This window comes from Pinus tabuliformis, chromosome X (genome assembly GCF_031772625.1).
Source record: "Pinus tabuliformis cultivar Carrire ecotype Pingquan chromosome X, CPIR1, whole genome shotgun sequence".
Taxonomy (NCBI): domain Eukaryota; kingdom Viridiplantae; phylum Streptophyta; class Pinopsida; order Pinales; family Pinaceae; genus Pinus; species Pinus tabuliformis.
Window position 1 is genome coordinate 1316037521 of NC_142308.1, and position 24518 is coordinate 1316062038.

At 38.9% G+C, this 24518-nt stretch overlaps 1 pseudogene; it reads right to left on the reverse strand.

Moving 5' to 3' along the window:
* Positions 1–21801, reverse strand: part of LOC149144932 (GDSL esterase/lipase At5g45910-like) — a 60395-nt pseudogene extending 38594 nt beyond the window's left edge.
* Positions 21802–24518: the final 2717 nt, after the last annotated feature.

Genomic DNA, 24518 nt, shown 5'->3' on the forward strand with positions numbered 1-24518 from the left:
AACTGAATGCAAATATGCAAAGCAAACCATTTTCTTGACCTGCTCGATTTAGCCCTGATAGAGTTCATCGATCTGAGAGAATCATTTGGTTATTTGGCTACGAGTGGAGTAATCTGTTATAGCACTTCGCTTTCACGGACAAGGCAATGCCCAATTAAATAAGCCATTTAAATTCAAAATCACATGGGTTTTACACTTGGCACCCTTGAAAGAACAAGGGAGAAACATGTCACCAGAGAGACCATAAATGATACAGCATCCCCCTTTCATTGGCAAGGCAATGACCAGTAAGGCGCATTTAATAATAGAAAAACTTAATATATAAACAAATAAATACATCTCTCATGATAGTAGTAAAGATCAAGAAATAATCAAAATTTTCTACATAAAAATGCCCATAGGCCCTAAGTGTTTGAGCCTAGCTCTGATACCATATGTAACAACCTAAAATAATCATGTAATTAATCAACTAGTTAACATCAAGTTCAAACTATGAGTAGCACTTACCTGTGGTTGAAGTCTGCTTACCGCAACAAGGTTTTGGGGACGACTCTCCACCCAACCGTTTGCTCAATTGCACAAAGACTTGCTACAACTGACCACCACCGAGCCCGCAATCAATGTACTACAGCGAGTGACTCCTCTGTCTTAGAACACCATTCTCCCAAGAGAATGAATGATAGAATCTTGGAATAATGGAATGCCTCTCATCTTCCTCACTATCTACACCATTCTCCCAAGAGAATGAATGATAGAATCTTGGAATAATGGAATGCCTCTCATCTTCCTCACTATCTATTAAATAGAGCAAACCTTAGAAGGGGGACCACATGCACACACTCCATGTGTCAATCATGCAACTTACTGCTTTCTTGTTTTATTCTTTTGTTTTAACTTTTTGATAGTGTTACTGATTTATACTATTATTCTTGTTTTATTTACTTTATTTATATTTATTTAAAGCATGCAAATAATTTATTATTCTATTATTATTACTATTTTTGTTGTTTTATTTCTTTTGTTTATATTTATTTAAAGCATGTAATTAATTTATTATTTATTTATTTATTTATTTGTTTATTATTTTATTTATTGTTTATTATTTAATATTTAATATTTAATATTATTTATTTATTTATTATTTTTATTATTTATTATTAAGGCACATTACAATTTCTTTGTCGAATTCTATCCATTGCTCTATCTCTATACTCTGACCCCAGTCTTCTTTTTCCATCTTCTCCAGTTTCTTGTCCCTTGCCCTTCTATCCAGAATTGTTCTACATATTGAATATTTTTGTCATTAGTAAATCGGTAAATATCTCAAAGGTCTTGCATATCTATAAGTATTTCTCTTTGCTAACATGATTCCTGCCAAAATCTTGTTGTTGTGACATTTCATATTTCCTAGAAAGCATACTGGGTAATGAGATTGCGATTTTGGTTTTCTAAGTTCCATATGGCCAATCCCTTGGGTGGATATTTGTATCATAGAATTTCTTTAGTTCTCTCTAGCATATTATAATTTATTGTCCATATTTGTTTCCATAGGTCCCTTCCTCCCCCTGACCATATCAACCACAGTTTAGCTCCCATTACTTGGTTTTAGGTATAAGGGTCTCTTAGGCCTAGCCCTCCTTCCATCTTATTTTTGTCAAGCCCTGCCAAGATATAAGGGCCCATTTTTCCTTCTGTTGTGCCCCTCCATAAAGGAATTTTTTAAAGATATCCACCATTTTAATGCAAGCCCCCTGAGGGGCTGCCATGCCTGATAGCTGGTATATTGGTATTGACTGCAGTACTGCTTTGAGGAGGACTGTTCTACCGGCTAGGTTGAGGGATTGGAAGTCCCAGCTTCCCAACCTTCCCTAGATCTTTTGGATAGTTTGTTGCCACCCTGCCATTTTTAGGGAGTTTTCCAATAGAGGCATACCTAAGTATTTAATCGGGAGATTACTTGTATTGAACCCCAGCATCTTAGCCAAATACGATTTTACATTCCCCTGAGTATTGAAGAAGAAGGTACATGTTTTTTCATTGTTTATTTGCATCCCTGATGCCTTCATAAAGATGTTCGTGATTTCTTTGATTCTACGGGCTTCTTTGAGTGATACTTGGCAGAAGAGCATGATGTCATCCATGAATTGTTGGTGGGTTATTTCAAGGTCATTCTCACAGATCCTTAAGCCTTTCATCCTAGATTCCTGAGCTTCCTTCTTAATGTATCTGCCTAGGACCTCTGCAACAATAATGAACAGAGAAGGAGGCAAGGGATTGCCTTGTGGCAGTCCCCGAGTAGGATTAAAGGTTTGGGTAGAAGTCCCCTTTACCAAGATAGAGAATATAGGGGTGGATATCATAACACTTATCTAGTTAATCCATCTGGGGTTAAACCAATAGTCTCTCAGGATACTTCTTAGCTACCTCGTGTTGGCCAAATAAATCAATCTTGTGGACAAGGCCGATCTCCCTAGTATCAAAAGATATCTAGCAACAAGCAGGATAAGCAAATCTACCTTTCTCTAAACATATTGTGATTCATTAATAAAAACTATAGAGGTGTTTAGACCCCACCTTAATTCCAATGCTAGTTTGTAGCATCCATACTTCAACCATCCGAAAGAGTTTCCTTTTGAGAACCTGCAATCATAAACAAGCACACATCAAATAACACCTACATAGCTAATATCATAAATCATGTTCATTATGGTGATCAAGGAATCCATAAAATAAACCATAAAGCATAGCTTGTTGAGAAAAATAAATTTATTTGTATTAACTTCGAAATAGAAGAACCTTACAAACTTTGGTGCCTTGATGTTGTACAAGATCTTCCCAGGGTCCGAAACAAGAATCTCCTCTACTTTGACAAGCCTCACACTCTTCTAAATGAGATTAAAGAGGTATGTAATCTTTCCTCACAAAAGCTCAATTAGGAAGACTAAGTTCCAGCAGCATTTCACCTCAAAAATATTCAGCTTTTAACCTCCCAAGTAACCAACCCAATGCTTCACTTTATAGTGCAAAGGAAGGAGGTTACAGGTCCACCTATGAAGGGATAGAGTCCTCCTTCAAAGGGATAAGCTCCTCACATCAAGGGGTTAGCTCCTTAAGGTATGGGATGCATGAACCTTAAAGGAGTGAACTTGCCACCTCAAGATTCCTTCTAGAAGGTTCTAGAAATGACTCAAAGTGATTTTTTAAGAATATACTTGCGCCTTTTTGACTTTTACAGGGGTCCACACCCATTATACAGAAACAAAGTGGTCAGGTGCGCAGGGGACATGACCTTTAGGTGCGGGACCAAAGGTAATGCTAAGAGAAAGTGTGGAACCAGACTTTTATAGACTTTTGAGGGCTTTCTCTTATTTTCAAGGCTTGATATGAAGAACTGAGGCTTAAGACTTGCAAGGAAGGAAATTATGAGTGGTAATGGACTCACACAGTTTGCAGAATCTCAAGGTGACAATTTTTTGTGCAACAAATTGCCCCCTAAAGTGCGAAGTCTGTAATAGATGAAGATAGAAGTATTTCATGTACGAAGAGTGAAGTACTTTATCATTTCAAGGATCATCCCGTGGACACCCCAGTCAGAACCTGTAAAAACATTCAATGCAAAATATATATATATGTGAACATAACATCACTGAGGTAGGCATTCTGCTCAAATCAAAACTGACTAGAAAACTAACTAAACTACTCTAATACAGGGATGATTTTGTAATACATCACGAGTATAGACAAATGTAGACAAATTATGGACGTGGCCATCTGTTCATGAATAGTCCACTGTATAATGAATAACAAAATTCCTCACAGTCTGCATGGTGGAAACTAGATCTAAGGTCTTGATTTATGCTTCCCAAACTAGTACGATTCTATCCATGTGAATGAATGTGTCGAAGTCGAACATGGTAGAAACCACTTGATTACTAGTCAATGATGTGAGCTATTAACAAGTGTGAGAGAAACCGCCAGTAATGTCAATGGCTCTCAAAGTACTCAGTACAATCCATGAAACGTGAATAAATGAGTTGATGTCGAACATGTAATAGAATCCTTTGATCGAAGGTCAATGATGCAACCTGTCATCGAATGCAAGAAACCTGCCATTAGGGCATGCAGATTCCAAGGTACTGACGATTTCTAGATCATCTTTCTAGATAATGAGCTGAAGTTGATAGAAAGTGATCTGTCGTAGGCAAGCCCACAACACGAAATCATAGATCAAGTTTTGAAGAAATGTGTTTGGCAAGGACTAACTCAGGGATGGTCAAAATGAATGACAAATATTTTGCAAATGAATGGTTTATTTGAACTGACCTCTTGAACACATAACGACACTGCAGATGGCTTGGTGACAATTGACCCAAAGCTAATACCCAGAAACCAGCTGAAGACTTTCAATATGGTTTGATGAACTATTAGGCAAAGGATTTCTCAACCCAGGTAAACAAAAAGTGTCGTGTTCAAGAGTGGTTGACTGCTTTTTATAAAACACAAAGTATAACCAATAGGTTCATTTTTCTCTCTTTTCCCTCACCATTTCTGGCAAGTACCTATTTATTTTTGACAAGCTTGAGGAGGATAAAATTTGCTTGTTTATAAGCTCACCCTTTGGATGAGTCCAACTTAGTTTAGGATTCGAACCCTAAGAAGGAGTGGTTCGTTCATGTTTAAAATTGAACAGGTCCTTTCCTATTAAATTTTAACGAGTCAAGTATAGGAAAAACTCAGTGTTTATCAATTTTAGGGAGTCAGAAGAAAACCTTAAGAAAACTCCATGGGTGTCCCTTTTCGTAAATTTGTGTCCCTCAAGCCCGAAAAGGTATAAAATAACGCTTGAGAGAATCGCTTGACCATTACGATCAAGGAGTACTTTTCATAATTAGTGGTTCCAATATGAAAAATTAAAAAAGAGATCTAAGAAACGTCATTTTATAACCAATATCAAACATGAAACGACAAAAGTCTAGCCATCTTTTCATGTTTACATAGTCAGAAAAGAGCTGAAAGTGGACTGCCTTTTTAATTCTGTTTAAAGAGTTAAAAAGGAAAAAACTCGGCAAACTTTTCATATTTTGCGAGTCAGAAAAGAGCTTAAAGAGGACTTGTCCTAGAGGAACGAGTGGTATAAAGGGTAGCAATTGGTTCCGGCAATGGAGGAACTTCTTAAAACATGTAGACTAATAAAACCACTCATCACTACGGTCCCTCAGGAAGGGCAAACAACCAAGTGAAAACATATGATCAGCCAAAGAGATGGTGGTGATGGAATGAAAACAACCAAGGCTCATCTAACAAAATTTAGTGGATAAAGACAGAAATCATAAGATTTAAAGGTATAGGTTCATTTTTATACAAGATTGAACCATAGAGAACTCTACTTGGATTTAGTTTCATGTTGATGCAAGCTTGAAATGAAAAACTATGCTTGCTATAAGTTTGCATGCCCCCAGAATAATGATGCAAATCGAGGTACATGCCCTCCAAGCTTCATTGCATTCAACCAGGTGGATGGAATGAAGGTTCACTTTTGAGATCTTGGAAAGAATCGACTTGGAAAGGGAGTTGTTTCATTTTTTAATGAGATTGACACAGGAAAAGAACTATCCTCAAAACCCTTGTTTCATTTTTTAACGAGCTTGACACAAGACAAGGAACTATGCTCATGACTCCTTGTTTCATTTTTTAACGAGGTTGAGATAGGAAGAAACTATCCTCGCTGACTCCTTGTTTCATTTTTTAACGAGGTTGGGACAGGAACAAATTATCCTCGCTACTCCTTGTTTCATTTTTTAAAGAGTTTGAGACAGGAATAAACTATCCTCGCTACTCCTTGTTTCATTTTTTAATCAGGTTGAGACAGGAATAAACCATCCTCACTACATCAAATTTCATTTTTTAACGAGGTTGATATAGGAAGAAACTATCCTCATGATAGGTCAGGAATCAGAAAACAATTGTACCACATGATATGCACTTTCAAAGGGATTCAAAGGCATCGCACCATCAAATGAATCCACCTTGGAATCGAAAGGTATGATCCAAGGATCATCAAAAGAAATAGTGTTCGATGAAATCATATGAATAGTTGCAATAGAAGGTGATATGTTAGGAGGAGGGAAGGAAAAAGTTCCTAGTAAACCAGAATCTTTAATCAAACCTACCCCAATGTCCTTGTAAGGGATAGTTGTTTTACTGACATGCTGAACACTATTAGTAGAGGTTGGGTCAGATGAGAAATAACTCAGCTGGTCTATCATAATGATCTGTCCATTATGAGGAAACTTAATAAGCCGAAAGACCAATGAAACAATAGCAGTCATAGCATAAGACCAACTGCGACCCAAGAGAAGGTTGTAATCTAGAGGGGCATCAATCACTTCCACATCTAGATTTACAATTTTTCCTTCGATCCCTATAGGTAAATCTTCCAAAACACCAAAAGTATGGAACCCTTGGCCATAAAAAGCCTTTAGAATTGTCGAAGACTGATTGAGTGTAGGAGAACCAAGCGATTTCCAACACTGGATCGACATAATACATGTAGAAGCTCCCTCACCAATCACAGTCTGAAAGCAAGTTCTGTTTTTGACTAACACTGGAATCTGGAAAGCCATTTGATGAGGGAGGTGGGGTGTACTATTTTCTAAATCGAAGATTATAAGGTTCGAATCTTGAAGATCAATAGCTCCTATAACAGACAATAGTAATTTATGTTGTGTTGGGCATGATTGCAACACTTCCAAAGCTGACATTGCTGAAGGGGCAATGGCCAAGTCTTCAAAAATGTTATAATTCTGAGCAGCTCTCGCATGTGGATTGAAAGCTAATTTTCGAAATATACCTTTAGCAGGTAGTTTGGTTACTAATTTTGGGTTGGGTTTCTCGATTTGTAGTGGAGCAGACCCAGGAGGAGGTGTCGTTGATGGGTTTGAATTAGAAGATTCTGCTTCTTTAGCATCGACAGGATTTTTACTACCATAATCTTGCGATCGTGTCCAATCCTGACATGAGACATCATCATAATGGGTTCTTCTGAGGTACTCGAGGAAGAAGCAACCACTTTACTATCTTGAGTAGGAGAAGGGTCCTTCAAGACAGTAGGTGTTTGAGAATATTTAACAAATTTCGAAAACTCTGCTCGATAGGGGCATTCTTTAGTAAAATGATCCTCGTCGCAGATGAAACAAGGATAGCAAGGTTTTCGTTTTTGATCAATAGATTCATTTTTATTTGTTTTATCTTTTGAATTTTGATTGTTTTTGTTCTTCCCTTTCTCTTTACTACCGGATTTGGTCGTAGATGAATCTATGACATGGACGTCGGCAGAAAATTCAGTGGAAGAATATCCTTTCGGGGAATCAAGTAAAGTTATTGTAGGAGAAGAATTCTTTGAAGATTTCTTCTTGCTTTTAATACTAACTGAACCAATCATACCATTAGCGGCATGAGACCCTGAAGGAGTTGTAGTTTTCAAAAGATTAGCGATTTTTTCGTGTAAAGTACCTGACTACGTATAGACGAGGTCAAGGTACTGAGCCTGAGCAATCACTTGGTCTTCAGTGATAACTCATGCCTTAGCTACATCCTCAGTGATTTTAGGTAACAATGATTTAACGAACCATTCTGCTAAAATTTGATTCGGAATGAAAACTTTCACTAAACGCCTTCTACCTCGCCATTCATGAATATGATCAGAAATATATGTGGACATGGATTGTTTTAGTGAAGTTAATAATTTTGTGCCATTGTCGTATCTGACAGGCAACTGAAAATGAGTTAAGAAAGAAGTAGCTAACCGACTAAAATTATAAAAAGAGCCTCGTGGTAACTTAATGTACCATTTGGTGGCAAGACCAATAAGGGTTCTTTGAAAAAGACGCAATCTAATTGAATCATCAACGATTGAATTAGATGCACACCAGAGGTGATAAGTCATCACATGATTTGACGAATCCTCACCTGACTTACCCTCGAATTTTAGGATATCACTAGGCAACTTATTAGGCATTGGCAGCCAATATGGAAGATAGTAAATCGGATCGTTCGTAAGGCACGACAAATCAAGTAAATCCAAAGTTGCAATAAATGGTAATTGATGGTTAGGTTCGCGAAAACCTTGTGTAATGAGACCAGCTCCAGGAGTAGGATATCCAGGATAACCTGGAATTGGATTTTCATTAGGAATGTTATAACCTCCTGGGAAACTAGGTTTAACCGAACCAAAATAGGGTTGTTGAGGCTGTTGATAAGTATAGCGAGGGTACTGTTGATACTGAATAACTGGATTTTGGAAAATAGGACCGGATTGATGCTGTCCCTAGTATGGTTGACTTGTGGTAATTGTACTTGGACCAGCTAGTCATGTAGGCATTTGGACTAAAGTCTAAACTGTAGGTCTGAACTGTGGCAAAGAGACTTGAGGAGTTTGCACTAATGCAAGGATAGTAGAAACCGGAGCTACAGTTACTCCAGAAACAGGTGTGGTAGGTTGAACAGAAAATGCAGCAGTTGCAGCAGCAGTTCGAGGTGGAGTCTGAGGTGAGCTAGGCCCAGGCTGCTGAGCTAAACCAGATGCAAAGGTTTGAATCATAGGCTGGACAGGTTGCTGGGTTGGACCAGAAACCAAAGGCTGTCTAGCTTGATAAGGTAACTGCACATTAGGTTGCAAAGTATGTTGAGTTTGAGATGGATCCCACACCATATTCATTCCTGGACCCATAAATGGTTGTATATATGGAGGACCATAACCTCGTTGAACGTAGGGCTCATAATTAGGAGGTACATTTCCAGCTCCTTGTAAAAATGACTGACCAGAAGGTGCTTGGAAACCTTTAGTTGGGTACTGACCTTGAGGTTGATAACCCTGAGGCACGTACTGATTCTGGGGTTGATAATCATCCTGACGAATATGGGGTTGACCTTGGGGCATGTACTATCGTGAAGGTTGAAAACCTTGAGGTAGCCCTCCAAGCAGAAACTGACTACGTTGGGGTTGCCCCCTAGGCAATAACTGACTACCTTGAGGTTGCCCCCCAGGCGGTAACTGACTACCAGACATCATAAAGATCTATTCTACATTCAACATTTTAGTTCCATTATTACCAGGTGATAACTGATGTTCAGTCGGTCGAGGAGTTGCTCCTGAAAAAGTACAAGAAAGTGACTAGTACCCCAAAGGAACAGTAGGACCGCCATATAAAATTGTTTCCAGTGATTAGGAAAACATGGATGACTGTCTTGACATGATTGATCAAGAATAATAATCTCTAGGTGTAGGGTGAAAATCATCACACGCAAACAAAGAAAATTTTCAATAAAATCACCTAAATTCTCTAAAGAAACAAAGAACTGAATCACACGCCTAAAAAATCTAAGAGTTAAAACCACGAACAAATAGTAACTTGTCGTACTAAAAACACTAGTTGGCGATGAAATCCAACGTCGTAGAATTTATTACAGAACGGGTGGTTGGAACAGTTACCCCGGCAACCTGCTTAATGAAACAGACTGGCAGAAGTTTCTTCATATAACCATCTCGAGTGAAGAGAACCCCCCAGAGAGTCCAAGTGAGTCTAGTTGATGTCTATTCTAGGTACCGTGATACCCGTCCTTCACTTTCACCTTAGGAAATAATCTTAAGTATATGGACACTAAGGTTACCAACAGCAACAAATACAACTGGGGAAACAGTCTACAATCCGATCTACGCGCAATGGAAAAGTAACAAAGCTCAATCCCCTTGAAGGCTCCTCGACATGATCAATCCGAGGTTTACCAACAAATGACCCCAGGCTCCTCGACATGATCAATCCGAGGTTTACCAACAAATGACCCCAGGCTCCTCGACAATGGTTAATCCGAGGTTTACCATTTTTAATATGCGCAAATCTTCTATCTTTCCCAATGAGACAGACTTGATTGTCTCCAAGGTTCGGACATGACCTCGCGATTGACTCCTTTAAGAGGATCTTCCCAGATTATATCAATTACAATTGGATTTATTTCCTACCACAAGATATAGCTACTTGTTTGTTTTAACTATCTTGGAGAGTTAATTACTCCCTACTCCAAGATACTAGCCTAAGCTATATTGGTGATAAGAGCGCTAAAAATAAAAAATATTGCTAGATCAACTTTAATTAAGCGTTACTTTTATGGGTTGTTTCTTAAGTCAATAGGTATGGAAATGAAACTTTTATGGTGTGAATATTCGACTCCAAAAACACTAAAAATGCACCTAAAATGATAATCAAATCGTTTTCCTTTCAATAAATCCTAGCTAAAAGAAAGAGTTTGAAAATGCAATTCTTTAAGAAACAAATCCTTCTTTCAACATAGAAATGAAAAGAAAATCCTTTTGTCTTTTTCAATAAGAACTCAAAACGAGACTACTAATTAAAGCTCACAAAAATCCCTTTTCTTTTTCAAAATTCAAAACTACAAGAAACAATTTTCTTTCAAAACATATCTACAAGTTCTAGAAAACACTAAAAACTACAAAAACTAATTTTGAGATCTAAAAACTTGAAAAACCTAATGTATAAAAGCTTCAATTCCTTTTTAGGACATTTTACTTAGTTATTCAGGAAACTAAGGATTCATTCATTCAGAAAAACAAATTAATCAAAAATCATCCAAACGTGTTTTCTTTTATAAAAATGAAATTCAAAACTTATAACCAAGTTCGTACAAAGATTTGCAAAGAGAAAAGTAAAGCTACTTCTCACAAAGGACAGATTTCATAAACAGGTCAGACACTTCAAGAAGAGAAAAAGACACCAGGGTAATCTAAGGTTTCTCAAGCTTCTAATCTTTGAGTCACTATAGATACCAAGTGAAAACCACTCCAGGCATGCAAAACATCTAGAAAATCATCTAAAACAAAAATACCAATGGAACTTACTTGCAAGAGATTTTGATAGAACACATGCAGATCTGGTTAGACACTAAAAGCCATAAATAAAACCTAAACTTAACTAGAAGAAAACATTTTATGTTTTTCAAAAAAAAATTCACAGGGTCCGCAGGCTTTCAGAAGAACCAGATGTGGTACTGCTCTATGTACTAGAGGAAAATTGCGGGGATGTCCACACTGTCCGTAAAAAGAAAGTGCGGTCCTCTGAAAACTTCGTAAAAAACAAAAAATAATCCAGATTCTAAAAAATACCCAATCCCACACACATCAAGCAAATACCAGAAACAAGAACAAGTTTCTCAAGTCAAAGAAAAAGGAAAACCAAAAATCAAATTCAGTTCCCTAGCGGAGTCGCCAATTTGTTGACCATATAAATCAATCTTGCAGACAAAGCTGATCTCCCTAGTATGAAAATATATCTAGCAACAAGCAGGACAAGAAAATCTACCTTTCTCTAAACATATTGTGATTCATTAATAAAAACTATACAGGTGTTTAGACCCTACCTTAAGTCTGACGCTAGTTTGTAGTAGCCATCCTTCAACCGTCCGAAAGAGTTTCCTTTTGAGAACCTACAATAAAAAACAAGCACACATCAAATAACACCTGCATAACTAATATCATAAATCATGTTCATTATGGTGATCAAGGAATCCATAAAATAAACGATAAAACATAGCTTATTGAGAAAAATAAACTTATTTGTATTAACTTCAAAATAGAAGAACCTTACAACCTTAGGTGCCTTGATGTTGTACAAGCTCTTCCCAGGGTCTGAAACAAGAATCTCCTCTACTTTGACAAGCCTCACACTCTTCTAAATGAGATTAAAGAGGTATGTAACCTTTCCTCACAAAAGCTCAATTAGGAAGACTAAGTTCCAACAACATTTCACCTCAAAAATATTCAGCTTTTAACCTCCCAAATAACTAGCCCAATGCTTCATTTTATAGTGTAAAGGAAGGAGGTTATAGGTCCACCTATGAAGGGATAGAGTCCTCATTCAAAGGGATAAGCTCCTCACATCAACGGGTTAGCTCCTTAAGGTATGGTATGCATGAACCTTAAGGGAGTGAACTTGCCACCTCAAGATTCCTTTCGGAAGGTTCTAGAAATGACTCAAAGTAAGTTTTTAAGAATATACTTGTGCCTTTTTGACTTTTATAGGGGTCTGCACCCATTACACAGAAACAGAGCGGTTAGGTGCATAGGGGACATGACCTTTAGGTGTGGGACTGCAGGTAATGCTAAGAGAAAGCGTGGAACCAAAGTTTTATAAACTTTTGAGGGCTTTCTCTTATTCTCAAGGCTTGATATGAAGAACTGAGGCCTAAGGCTTGCAAAGGAGGAAATTATGAGTGGTAATGGACTCACACAGATTGCAGAAAGTGAAGGTGACATTTTTTGTGCAACACGCCCATCTCAAGTGATCATAAGCCTCTGATAAATCCATCTTCAACAGCATGCTTGCTACCTTCTTCACCTTGAGGGAATGGACAACTTCTTGGGAGGTGACCAGCACGTGTAAAATTTTCCATCCTTCAACAAAACCTGTTTGTTCAGGGGAGATAATGTTTGGGAGAATAGGCTTTAGCCACTTGACTATAACAATAGCTATAATTTTATAAATGACATTGCAGAGGGCAATGGGTCAGAATCCCTGAGGGTCTTCTGATTTCGAGGTTTTATGGATGAGAGTAATAAAGGTGGAGTTTAGACCAGGGCATACCATTTGTTTTCACCTTGATTCCTCCACAACTTCCAGAATGTCTTTTCCCATGAACGACCAATTGGCTTCGAAGATTTCTGTTGTGAACCCATCCGGGCTTGGGGCCTTATTTTTTTCATCCCTTTGATGATTTCTTTGACCTCATCGAGTGTTTCTACTCTCATCAGAGCTAGGGTTTGCTCTTGTGTGACCTTATGGGGTATATGTTGAGAAATTCTTTGAATTACTTGTGTTCTATCTTCTTGAGGTTTTGATAGGAGGTATCTGAAGTGGTTTACTAAGAGCCCCTCCATCCCCTCAAAGTTGTGTTCTACGATTCTCTTTGTCATCGTTGAGTGAGAATATTCTCTTCCTCTAGCGATGTTGGATCATGGCCTTGTGGAAGAAACGGTTGTTCCTCTCCCCTTCTCTTAACCAATTCACCCTAGAATTTTGTTTCCATTGAATCTCCTCTTGCTTCCACCTCTCCTCCAGCTAGCTAATGATTCATCCCTCTTCTGTTGCTGTCTCTTCAAATATCCATTCTTGTATTATTTTATGTTGTAGTTCAATCATCTTCTGATTTAATCTGAAGTCATCTTTGTTCCATTTCCTTATCTTTTTTTCTTTTTATTTATTTGAGTTTTAGTTGGAACATATACATACAGTTCCTCCATTGTTGATTGCTCTATGTCCACTAGAGATCAATTTTTTTAAGGAGGGAAGGTGTAGGTTTTAACCCCATACAGAAATTACCTGCATACGAATTCTAAAACATAGAAAATAAACAATGCGAGAACATAACACATAAAACACATATACACAGAGATTTTCCCCTAGATCCCAAAACGGGACTACCAGCTTGATTTTTCATTATGCTCCTTTCAATGTTATAATACATATTTATACATGTTGAAGCATCCAATTCCATGGAACAAAAACCATCGCATTCAATACCATGGACCAAAAACCATCGCGTCCAAAAAACATGTGTGAAAATCATGCACAAAACCGTAGGTGGGTCTGCCCAACCTAACATAGGGTCCAAAACCAAAAAAATTTGGGGCGCTGCCCCGGACCCCATCAAGTGGGGTTACAGGTACACCTCAAATGCCGTGTGATCCCCCCCCCCGCTACACAATCATTGCAATGAAGGGGGTGCTCCCCCCCCCCCCCCCCCCCCACTACACAATCATCGCAATGAAAGGGGTGCTCCCCCCCCCTCTCTAACCCCCCAGTTAACTACGTGGGCTAGTCATGGAAAGAATATAACACAACCCAACATTATCCCACTTGTTGTTTTCTTTCCACAGGGGGCCACAAGAGAGCTTAGTCATTTTTCCAGTCCTGAAATGCCCATTGTTTTTGTACACCAAGATAACTTCTCAGAGCTCACAAAGTTTTTCAATGCATCTACAGTATTCTTCAAAGTGTCCACCTTTACCAACAACATCTTTTTGTCTTCTATCATATCCCTCACAAAGTGATACTGAACATCAAAGTGCTTTGTCTTTGAATGATATGCAAGGTTCTTTGCCAAGAAAATTGTACTTTGGCTGTCACAGTCTATCCTTATAGCTTCCTGTACTAACCGCATACTTGAAAACAATCTCTGCAAACAAATTGCTTCCTCGCTTGCATGAGTGGCTGCCATGTATTCTACCTCTGTAGTTGATAGTGCTAGTACAAATTGTTTCTTACTCGTCCAACTGACTGCACCTCAAAATATGTTAAACACATACCCACTTGTAGATCTTCTCTGATCTAGATCTGCAGCTCAGTCTACATCAACAAAGCCATGAATATCCAACACTCTATCCAATCCTAGTCTTCCTTGGTAGCACAAACCATAATCACTAGTGCCACGCAAATATCTGAACACCCAGTTCACTGTTGTCTAGTGATCCTTCCCTAGTTTTGACATAAACCTGCTTAATACTCCCACTGCATGTGCAATGTTTGGTCAAGTACAAACCATTGCATACATCAAGCTACCGACTACACTTGCATATGGAACACGGGACATGTCCTCTTCCTCTTCTTGTGTCTTGGGACATTGTTCAGTAGATAACCTCATGCCTACAGGAATAGGAACCTTCACCGGTTTTCTATCCTGCATATTAAACCTCTGCAATATTTCTTCGACATACTTCCTCTCATTTAACCAAATCTTCCTCTTTGCCCGATCTCTTTTAATTTCCATGCCCAAAATATACTTTGTAGCACCAAGAGCTTTCATGTCGAATTTGGAGGACAATTGGGTCTTAAAATCTTGGATAACTTCTTTGTCATTTCCAACCAACAACATATCATCCACATACAAAACTAGATAAATAACATGGTCACCAATTAATTTAAAATACACATAGTGATCTGCTTTGCTTCTAGTGAAGCCAAGTCCCCATATAAATGTATCAAATTTCTGATACCACATCCTTGGTGACTGTTTTAACCCATATAGAGACTTCTTTAACTTACATACCAGTTATTTCTTACCCTTCACCGCAAATCCTTCAGGTTGCTTCATGTACATCTCCTCTTCTAGATCTCCGTGAAGATATGTTATCTTTACATCCATCTGTTCTACCTCAAAATAAAAAACAGCAGCAATATATAAAAGTAATCTAATAGAAGCTACCCTTGCAACAGAAGAAAAAATATCACCAAAATCAATTCCCGACACTTGGGAATAACCTTTTGCTACCAACTAAGCTTTGTATTTCTCCACTTTTCCTTCTGCATTTGTCTTCTTTTTGAACACCCATTTGTTGCCAATGGGTTTCCTTCTAGCCGACAGCTCCACTAGATCCCAATCGTCTTTTTTGTTCAAAGATGCCATTTCATCAACCATGACCTCTTTCCAGAGTTTTCCATCCTCTGAATCCACTGCTTCCTTCACAGTTCTGGGATCATCATCAGTAACAGACAAAGAAAAATTTGAACAGAAAGCAGATGGAGTATACCTTTCTCGTTGCCTTCTTTCTCGAACTGATCTTCTCATAGCCAGAGTTTGTGGCTCTTCATCTTCTGATTTCTCCTCTGCTGTAGAGTCTGATTCTTCCTCCTTTAGCTTAAACTCTATCTTCTCAGGTTCCTTTGGTTGGACTTCATGTTTAATAACATCCTTCACCTCTCTAAACACCACATCTTGGTTCTACATAACCTTACTTGTTACTGGGTTCCAAAGCTTATAACCCTTTAAACCATCATTATACCCAATAAAGATGCACTTTTCAGATTTACTATCCAACTTTGTTCTTTTCTCCTTTGGAACATGTACATATGCACGACATCCAAATACCCTCATATGTGAAAGAGAGGGTTTCTTACCAGTCCATATCTCTTATGGATTCTTATCCTCTGACATTGATGAAGGTGACTTGTTGACCAGGTAGCATGTAGTATCCACCGCCTCTGCCAAGAATTCTTGTCGTAACCTAGCACCACTGAGCATGCTTCTTGCCCTTTCCATCAACATCTTGTTCATTCTTTCTGCAACTCTATTTTGCTGAGGTGTATATGGAGTAGTCTTCTACCATGCTATACCACACTTCTTACAGAATTCTTCAAACTCCTTACTGCAAAAATCTCCACCGTTATCCGTCCTCAACACCTTTATCTTATTCTCTGTCTGGTTTTCCACTAGAGCCTTAAATTCTTTAAACCTGTCAAACACTTCAGATTTCTTCTTAAGGAAATATATCCATGTATTCCTTGAGAAGTCATCTATAAATGATACATAGTACACAAACTTACCTAGTGATGGAACCTTCACAGGTCCAAACACATCACTATGCACAAGTTCTAATATCTGTATCGCCCTCTTACTACCAGAGGGGAAACTCACTCGATTATACTTCCCATATACACAATTTTCATAGAAATCAAAATCCAGAGAGCTATTACTCATACCTTCTACCATACCTTTACCATGAAGTATCTGAAGGCCCTTTTCTCCAATATGTCCAAGCCTTGGATGCCACACCATGGTCTTCTCTCTAGAGACCACTAGATTTTTTGCTCCACTTTCAGGAACCACAGAACTATTGCACCCATCAATAACAGTGCTACCTTGCAACTTGTACAGAGTTCCAATCCAAACTCCCCACGTCAATACCAGTGCTCCTCAAACGATTTTGCAGGTATCCTTCTCGAACACTATTTTTACACCTGCATCATCCAGCTTGCTCACAGAAATTAGATTTCTAGCTAATGCAGGAATATGTAGAACACCTAGAAGCATTCTAATCCTTCCACCTTGCAACTTCAACTTTACTTTTCCATGACCAATGTTTCTTGCATTCCTGTCATCCCCCAAAAAGACATCACCACCATCATATTTCTCATACTCACAAAACCACTCTCTATGGGGAGTGAAGTGAAAGGATGCACCTGTGTCAATCAACCATGCCTCATGATCTACATGTGTACTTGAAGAAGCCAAGTACACATCCCCACTTTCATCTGAGGTGGTTTTCGCCTCTACAGAAGGAGCCTCATCAGATCCCATTCCTTTGTTAGGAGCTTTAGATTTGCATTCCCTTTCCAGGTGGCCTTACTTTCCGCATTTCGAGCACACCACCTTTACAGGTTTTCCTGGAGATGTAGATCTCCCTCTAGATTTAGATCTCCCACTCGATGACTTATTTTTGTTTCTGTTCTGGACCGTCCTCGTACAAACAAGGCATCACCATTTTGGCTCTCCATATTTTTCCGCCTCATCTCCTCTGTCAGCAAGGCTGAGACAATTTCATCAAACTGCAAGGCAGTTGCATTGCTACCTATTGCAATAACCAGACTATCCCATGAATCTGGTAGAGAACACAAAAGACCGATGCACTTATCTTCATCTGAAATTTTAATATCAACAGACGCTAACTAAATTACCACAGTATTAAATGCGTTCAGATGCTCTGTCATCGAGTCTCCATCTTTCATCCTCAGGTTATATAGCTCTTTCCACAGGAACAGTTTATTCACCAGAGACTTAGATTGGTACAAAGTCCCTAACTTGTCCCACAAAACCTTCATTGTAGCTTCCCTTGATACATTTAGCAATACTGAATCTGAGACACACAATCGTATTGTGTTCTTTGCCTTTTGGTCCAACTTCTTTCATTCTTCATTGGACACTCCCGTTGGTTTAGTACCGAGATCTACCGCGATCTACTGATCTTTATCCACCAATAGATCCTCCATCTTGAGTTTCCACAACTCAAAAATCTGACCATTAAATTTCTCGAGCTCTATCTTTCCACTGCTCACCATCTTCTTTCACCACTAGAATCAAACTTGCAGATCTCCCATTGAATAGGGTCTACCACAGGCCCGAGCAAAACCCCTCAATAACAAAGGCGTCCCCTTGAAGCCAAATTTTCTTTGATACCAAATGTAGGTTTTAACCCTGTACATGAATTACCTGCATACGAATTCTAAAACACAGAAAATAAACAATGCGAGAGCATAACACATAAAACACATATACACAGAGATTTTCCCCTGGATCCAAAAACCGAGACTACCAGCTTGATTTTTCATTATGTTCCTTTCAGTATTATAATACATATTTATACATGCCGAAGCATCCAATACCATGGACTGAAAACCATCACGTCCAAAAAGCATGTGCAAAAATCATGCACAAAACCATAGGTTGGTCTGCTCAACCTAACATAAGGTCCCAAACCAAAATTTTCTGGGACGCTACCCTGGACCCCATAAAGTGGGGTTACGGGTACACCTCAAACCCCTTGTGACCCTCCTTGCCACACAATTGGCACAACGAAGGGGGTGCTCCCCCCCCACCCCCAAATCCCCCCGGTTAACTATGTGGGCTAGTCATGGAAAGAATATAACACAACCCAACAACTGGGTCTCTGAGACAAAAAACTTCAAACCTAAAGGGTCAATTGTTTGGACTTACTTTCAGATCCACTTCCAGCTGAATCGACCAGTGATCTGAGCCCATTCTAGGGAGAATCGATGCTGCAATGAATATATCTATGCTAATTAATTGTTCTAAGATTAAGAATCTATCCAATCTAGATGCAATTTGGTGATTCCCCCCTCTTCTATTATTCCAGATGTGAAAATTGTTTATAGTTGGGATGTCTACTAATCATTGCTCTGCTATAGTGTCCCCAAAAATATCCATATCTGTGTCCATTCACCTCATGCCTCCCATTTTCTCCACCAAGGATGTGATCATGTTAAAGTCGCCTTCCACCACCCATAAGTCCTCCAGGTAAAGGCATCTCATTTTTACTAGGTTCTGTAGAAATTTCATTCTTTCTCCTGGTATATGATGTCCGTATACTCCTATGAGTAACACCCAATATTTCGATCCAATGACTTTGAATCATCCTGAGAGGATTCTCAGGATGTTGACCCAATCTTAAAACCATATTTCTCTTAGGTTCCAAATGATCGTCAACCCTCCTATGCTGCCATTAGCGTCCTGTCCAATAACCTAGTACTAGGGTTTGAATTTCTCCAAAATCTCTTTCAACTTCCTTTCACTATTTTTTTTTCATGAATAATCATTAGACTAAGTCGATCTTTTTTGAATCTCTCTTTGAGGTATCTCTGTTTTCCTCTGTTGTTGAGGCCTCTTATATTCCAAGTTGTAATAATCATTTCAATAGTTTTGGGGGTTGTTGAGAGACCTGTGATAATCGCACCACTCTCCCTAAGTTTACTAATAGCTCCCCAACCATCTATATGGATTCATTCATAGGTCTTCCACCTCTTTTCCTTCCTCCTTTTCCTAAGGTTCCTGGATCATGCCATTGTCTGCCATGGGATCCTGCGTGTTCTAGTTGGGCTATGATGACCGATCCTTGTTTTATCTTGTATTGTTGAAAGGTTTCTTTGTAGAGCTACATTTGGTCCTCTAGAATCAAGCGTTCATCTAGATGTCTCCATTCTTGTAGTAGTCGTTTCATTAATTTCTCTTCCACACTAAGGTCTTCTTCCTTGGAGTCGATTTCCATTGGGTTTTTCTCCACCAGTTGCATGTTATTTTCCTCTCTTTGTTTTTCAGTGGCCTCTTGTATCTTTTGTTTATTGCCCTTGTTGTCTTTCCTTTGAATTTCTTCCATCTCCTTAGTGGCTTCCTTGCTCATCTCCCCCATCCCATCCATTTGAAGGGTAGAAATTTTGTTAATGTTTCGTTGTTGTACCTCATTTTGGTGAGCCTTCTCGTTCCCTACTAGTATCTGGTTTCTTCTCTTTCTATGCGCTTCCTGGAAACTATCCCCCTCTTATCTTCCCATCGTGTCTCCTGCCTTCTTTCCCTACGACTCATTTTCTGGGTTGGTTAGTAGACAAGCCTGGTAGAGGTGCCCATATTCATGGCAGCACCAACATCTGAAAGGGATATGCTCATAGTTTAGGGTTTGTTGCCATACCTAATCATGGTATCATAGCTCTATGCAGTCTGGTAGTGGCTCAATGATATTCATGTAAACACAAATTATTGCATAGTATGTGTACCTATGTCGTAGTTATAGCACTCCTCCAAGTGTCTCATGAATAGGCCAGCATTATTGAAGAAATATGGTCCATTTCCAAAAACCTTCTCCTTGTCTTCTAGGTTGGAAAAAATTACATAGAAGAACCCTTTCACCCCCAGCTTGAGGCCGATATGCCCCTTTGGCTGCCATCGCTGCTGGAGCCATTTAATCCATTCCTTCTCGGTAGGCCAGGCCCCAATAAACTTGCAAATCAGGGCATAGTCCTTCATGTATCCTCTATATTCCTCCAACTTGTTATTAGGTATTGCAAATCGGGGTTTCTTGGTTGCACTCGGTAGAAATTTTCCTCCCAGTCCATATTGCCATTTATCTCCTTGTACCGATAAACCCTTCCCTCAATTTCCATTGCCGCTAGCTATGTCGTGAAGACTCGTCTCTCCTGCGACGACGTTTCGATAGGAGGAGATATCACCGCCCCTGCCATACCACTCATTCCACTGCCAGCCTGATCTGTTGTTGTTTTGACTCTTCTTTATTGCAGGCCACAATGTTGCAGGACTGCCAAGCTCTACTTGTGAGCCCAAACCCTACCCGCTCCCGCTCCCATCCTTCCTTCAAATTATATAAACCTTTAAAAATAAAAATAAATAAATAAATTATAACACTTTTTATTCTTTTCTTCCTGGTTGATGTGAGTCTTGAGATGATTGTATGACTAACTTGTGGATTGAATAACAATGATCTAGGGTCATCCCACGAGGCTTGGGCCATTGGGATTAGTATGACTGCATTTTTGCCTACAAAAAATGACTTTTACACCACAAAATGCCTTAACAAAATATTTTGTGACTATCTACTCTACTAAATTATTAAAGTATTGTTAAATTGGCAACTAGGGCCAATCTCCATGTGGGTCATCTTATTTATGGCAACTAATATTTTTATTAGATCCCTCTCGTCGAGAGGTTTAGGATTGATCTAATGATCATCTGATTCCGATAAGTAATTATGGAGATATGAATTTATTTTGATTATCTAATTATTATCAAGCCGACCAACTCTTACGTAGGCTCAAGAAGCCAAAATGTCATGTCTATTCAAGCTATACGTTTTAGTATAAATAGGAGAGGACTTGAAGTCATTTCACACAACATCTTTAAGTGGTCTCCACGTTTGGTTTTTTGGTGAAGAAGATGATGCCCTAGATAAAGATTACTACGTTGTTTAGTAATGAAGATATATATACGCAGATCTCGGAGACACCTACGCTGTACATGATCATACGCTATCATGGAAGCATTAGCATATACACAGCAATGAAGACTACGCATAGCAATGAAGAATATAATGCCGTGTAGATATACACTAGGCATAAATAACGGAACGCAGTCAATGTCTTCAGCAACGAAGAATATAATGCCACGCAGATATACGCTGGGCATAAATAAAGGAATGCAGTCAACATCTTCAGCAATGAAGAATATAATGCCACACAGATATATGATGGGCATAAATAATAAAGGATCACAGTCAACATCTTCAGCAATGAAGAATATAATGCCATGCAGATATACGCTGGGCATAAATAAAGGAACGCAGTCAACGTCTTCAGCAATGAAGAATATAATGCCACGCAGATATACGCTGGGCATAAATAATGGAAGGAATGTCGTCAACGTCTTCACGTTGGGCATAGAAACACTAGTCATAGAAAGAATATATGTTGGGAATAAATACGCTATAATGGAAGGACAATACATATTGGAACGCAGCCACAACAATATGATGAAACCCTATACACTGGTCATTACGTATATACATAGAATACACTTGAATCTGGCAGCGTAGATAACATGCAACATGGCACGCAGTTATGGTGAACACAATGGAATTGTGGTGAAACACAGTCATAAGGAACAGCAAAATAGCATAGGCTTGTTCATGGTGAGACCTATATGCTATGCATGGATTCATATGTATGTAAATGTTGTCATATAAATGGAACGCAGGTAATGTAATATTCCACGCAGTCAATATTGGTACAAAGTGGTAATATCTACAAGGTTCATGATCAGGATATAGGAAATAATGTAGAACATATGAATGTAGTCAAGCTAAGAAAACCCTATATGGAAAATATTGGGACTACATAGAGTATTGCATGGAACTATAACCTAGCTATTTTCCTAGGTTGCAAGCCATAGCAAGCAACTAAGGCTGATGTGAATATGGCTATATGATGAGGCATCAATAAACAACAACATTATGAGCAGCATGATGGGTAGCATAGGTGCATGATGGCATGGAGCATGGACAACAGCATGATCAATGAGATCATGGACATGAAGGACAACATGATGATAATCATGTTTAGTATGGTGCAATATGCAGTGGTGCAGCAAGTGGACCTAGATGCAACACTACGATAGGTGAAGCCGTCACCTTGAGAATTAGTTGAAGCATAATGTCTTCAACTGATCTCATCATTAAATGAAATTATCTAGGTAAGTCAAAGTTTCAGCTTCTGTTGTAAATGTACTATCTCTCTCTCTTTCTCTGCTAAACTTTGAAGTACATAAAAGAGGAATTGATCAAGGGTTTGCCCACAGATTATGGGGCTTTTCCCTGGCTTGTGCCACATCTTATGTCCTCTTGCCTTGGCTTGTCTTTTGTGATTTATATTTATGTTCTATCTGCAGTTTACTTTATGCTGATGTGATTGCTAATATGGAAAAGAAATTAAATAAATTGCTCTAGCATAGAACATACCTAAAATTAACATGGTTTCAGAGTTGAGGTGAAGATAATTCCAAAGCAAGAGTGAAAGAGCAATCACCAGAGTCAGTTGGGATGAGACAGAAGGACCAATGGGTTCCTCATAATTCACCCAGGGTGAAGTCAATGCAAAGAATATTATTAGAATGGCACAGTGGAAGTTGCTGATGGCCCATCTAAAGATCACTTCATTGGGAAGTTCGGATCTAAGGGTGGAAGGTAAGGCAGATGCCTTGTTTGCAATAAGTTCAGCCGTTATGCGAAGGAGTGTCTGAATGGCAAAAACACATCTCTTGATGAAGATAACAATCATTCGAGGAACATATTCAATGATCAAAGGAATGACTGGTAATACAGATCATCAAGGAAATGGTCAACTCTTCAAAGAAAGCAAGGAACCCCATAATCACTTTTATGTACTTGATCGCAAGAAGAACCTGGTGTCCATCTCGAAAATGGAAGTCAAAGGTTTCAAGGTGGTACACGTCGTCAGAAAGGTACGTATTTGGAAATAGAATTTTCAAAGATGGTTTTGAGTTCAGGGTTGTATCAAATTGTAGGGATTCCATTGGGGACCATGTCCATTGTCACGTAGCACCGAAGGTCTATGAGTTAGATAGTAATAGGGATGCCTGAATTCAAAAGGAGCATGAAAGTACATGTCTGAGATGTACCGAAGGAAAATCTTACAAGGGTACCATTCCCCTCATGTAGCAAGTCCACAGGTGTGGAATAACCCGAGGAGCTTGAGATTGATAATCAAGAATCTCACATATGTAGGTGGAAGAAAGCCCTATATGGCTTGAAGCTAAACATCCGGGGAATAGTATGAAAGTATGAATAGCTGTCTGAGAAAGCTAAGATTCACTAGGAGTGAAATGGATCCAAACCATCCGATGGTTATGGATGATAGACCTCTCATACTAGCACCTTATGAAAATGACCTATGTAGGCCCTCTCACTTGCAGAAGTAAGAGGGAGTTGCATTCCAGATGTGAAATGATAAACTGCTAGCCTGTGACTACCTCGATGATCTTAACTTTCAGAAGTTATATGGTAGTGATGTCGGACTAGATTTGGGAAATGCCTCTAAGTTTCAAAAACTCATTCGCGTTGATGTTCATGGTGAACCTCCATTTGAACATATGTTTTGTAGTTAGCATTGTGAGCTCATATTTGGTTGAGCGTCACTAGATTGGTGCCAAGAATCTCATAGATGTATTTAGGACACAATCTCTCATGGATTGAGATACACTGCTGGAAATATGAAACTGCATGATTATTCAAATGCTGATTAGGCAGGTAGTGTGGAGGATCATTGGAGCACTTCTTAGTGTTGTTTCTCTTTGGATTCTGCTTCCATATAATGGATGAGTAGGAAGCAAAGGTCAGTTGCCATAAGCACTGCCGAGACCGAATACATATCTATGAGTATGATCTCGTATGAAGGTTCCTAGTTGGGGAAGCTCTTCAGTGAGCTGTTTGATGACATACCACTGTGATTCTCTGTAAAAACCAGAGGCGGGATTCGATTATTGAGGAATCCCATATTCGTCAATTACTCCAGCAGATAAACATCATCTGGGATATGGTAAGTTTATGAGCAAGGAGGCTCCATCATTTTAAGATGATGTAT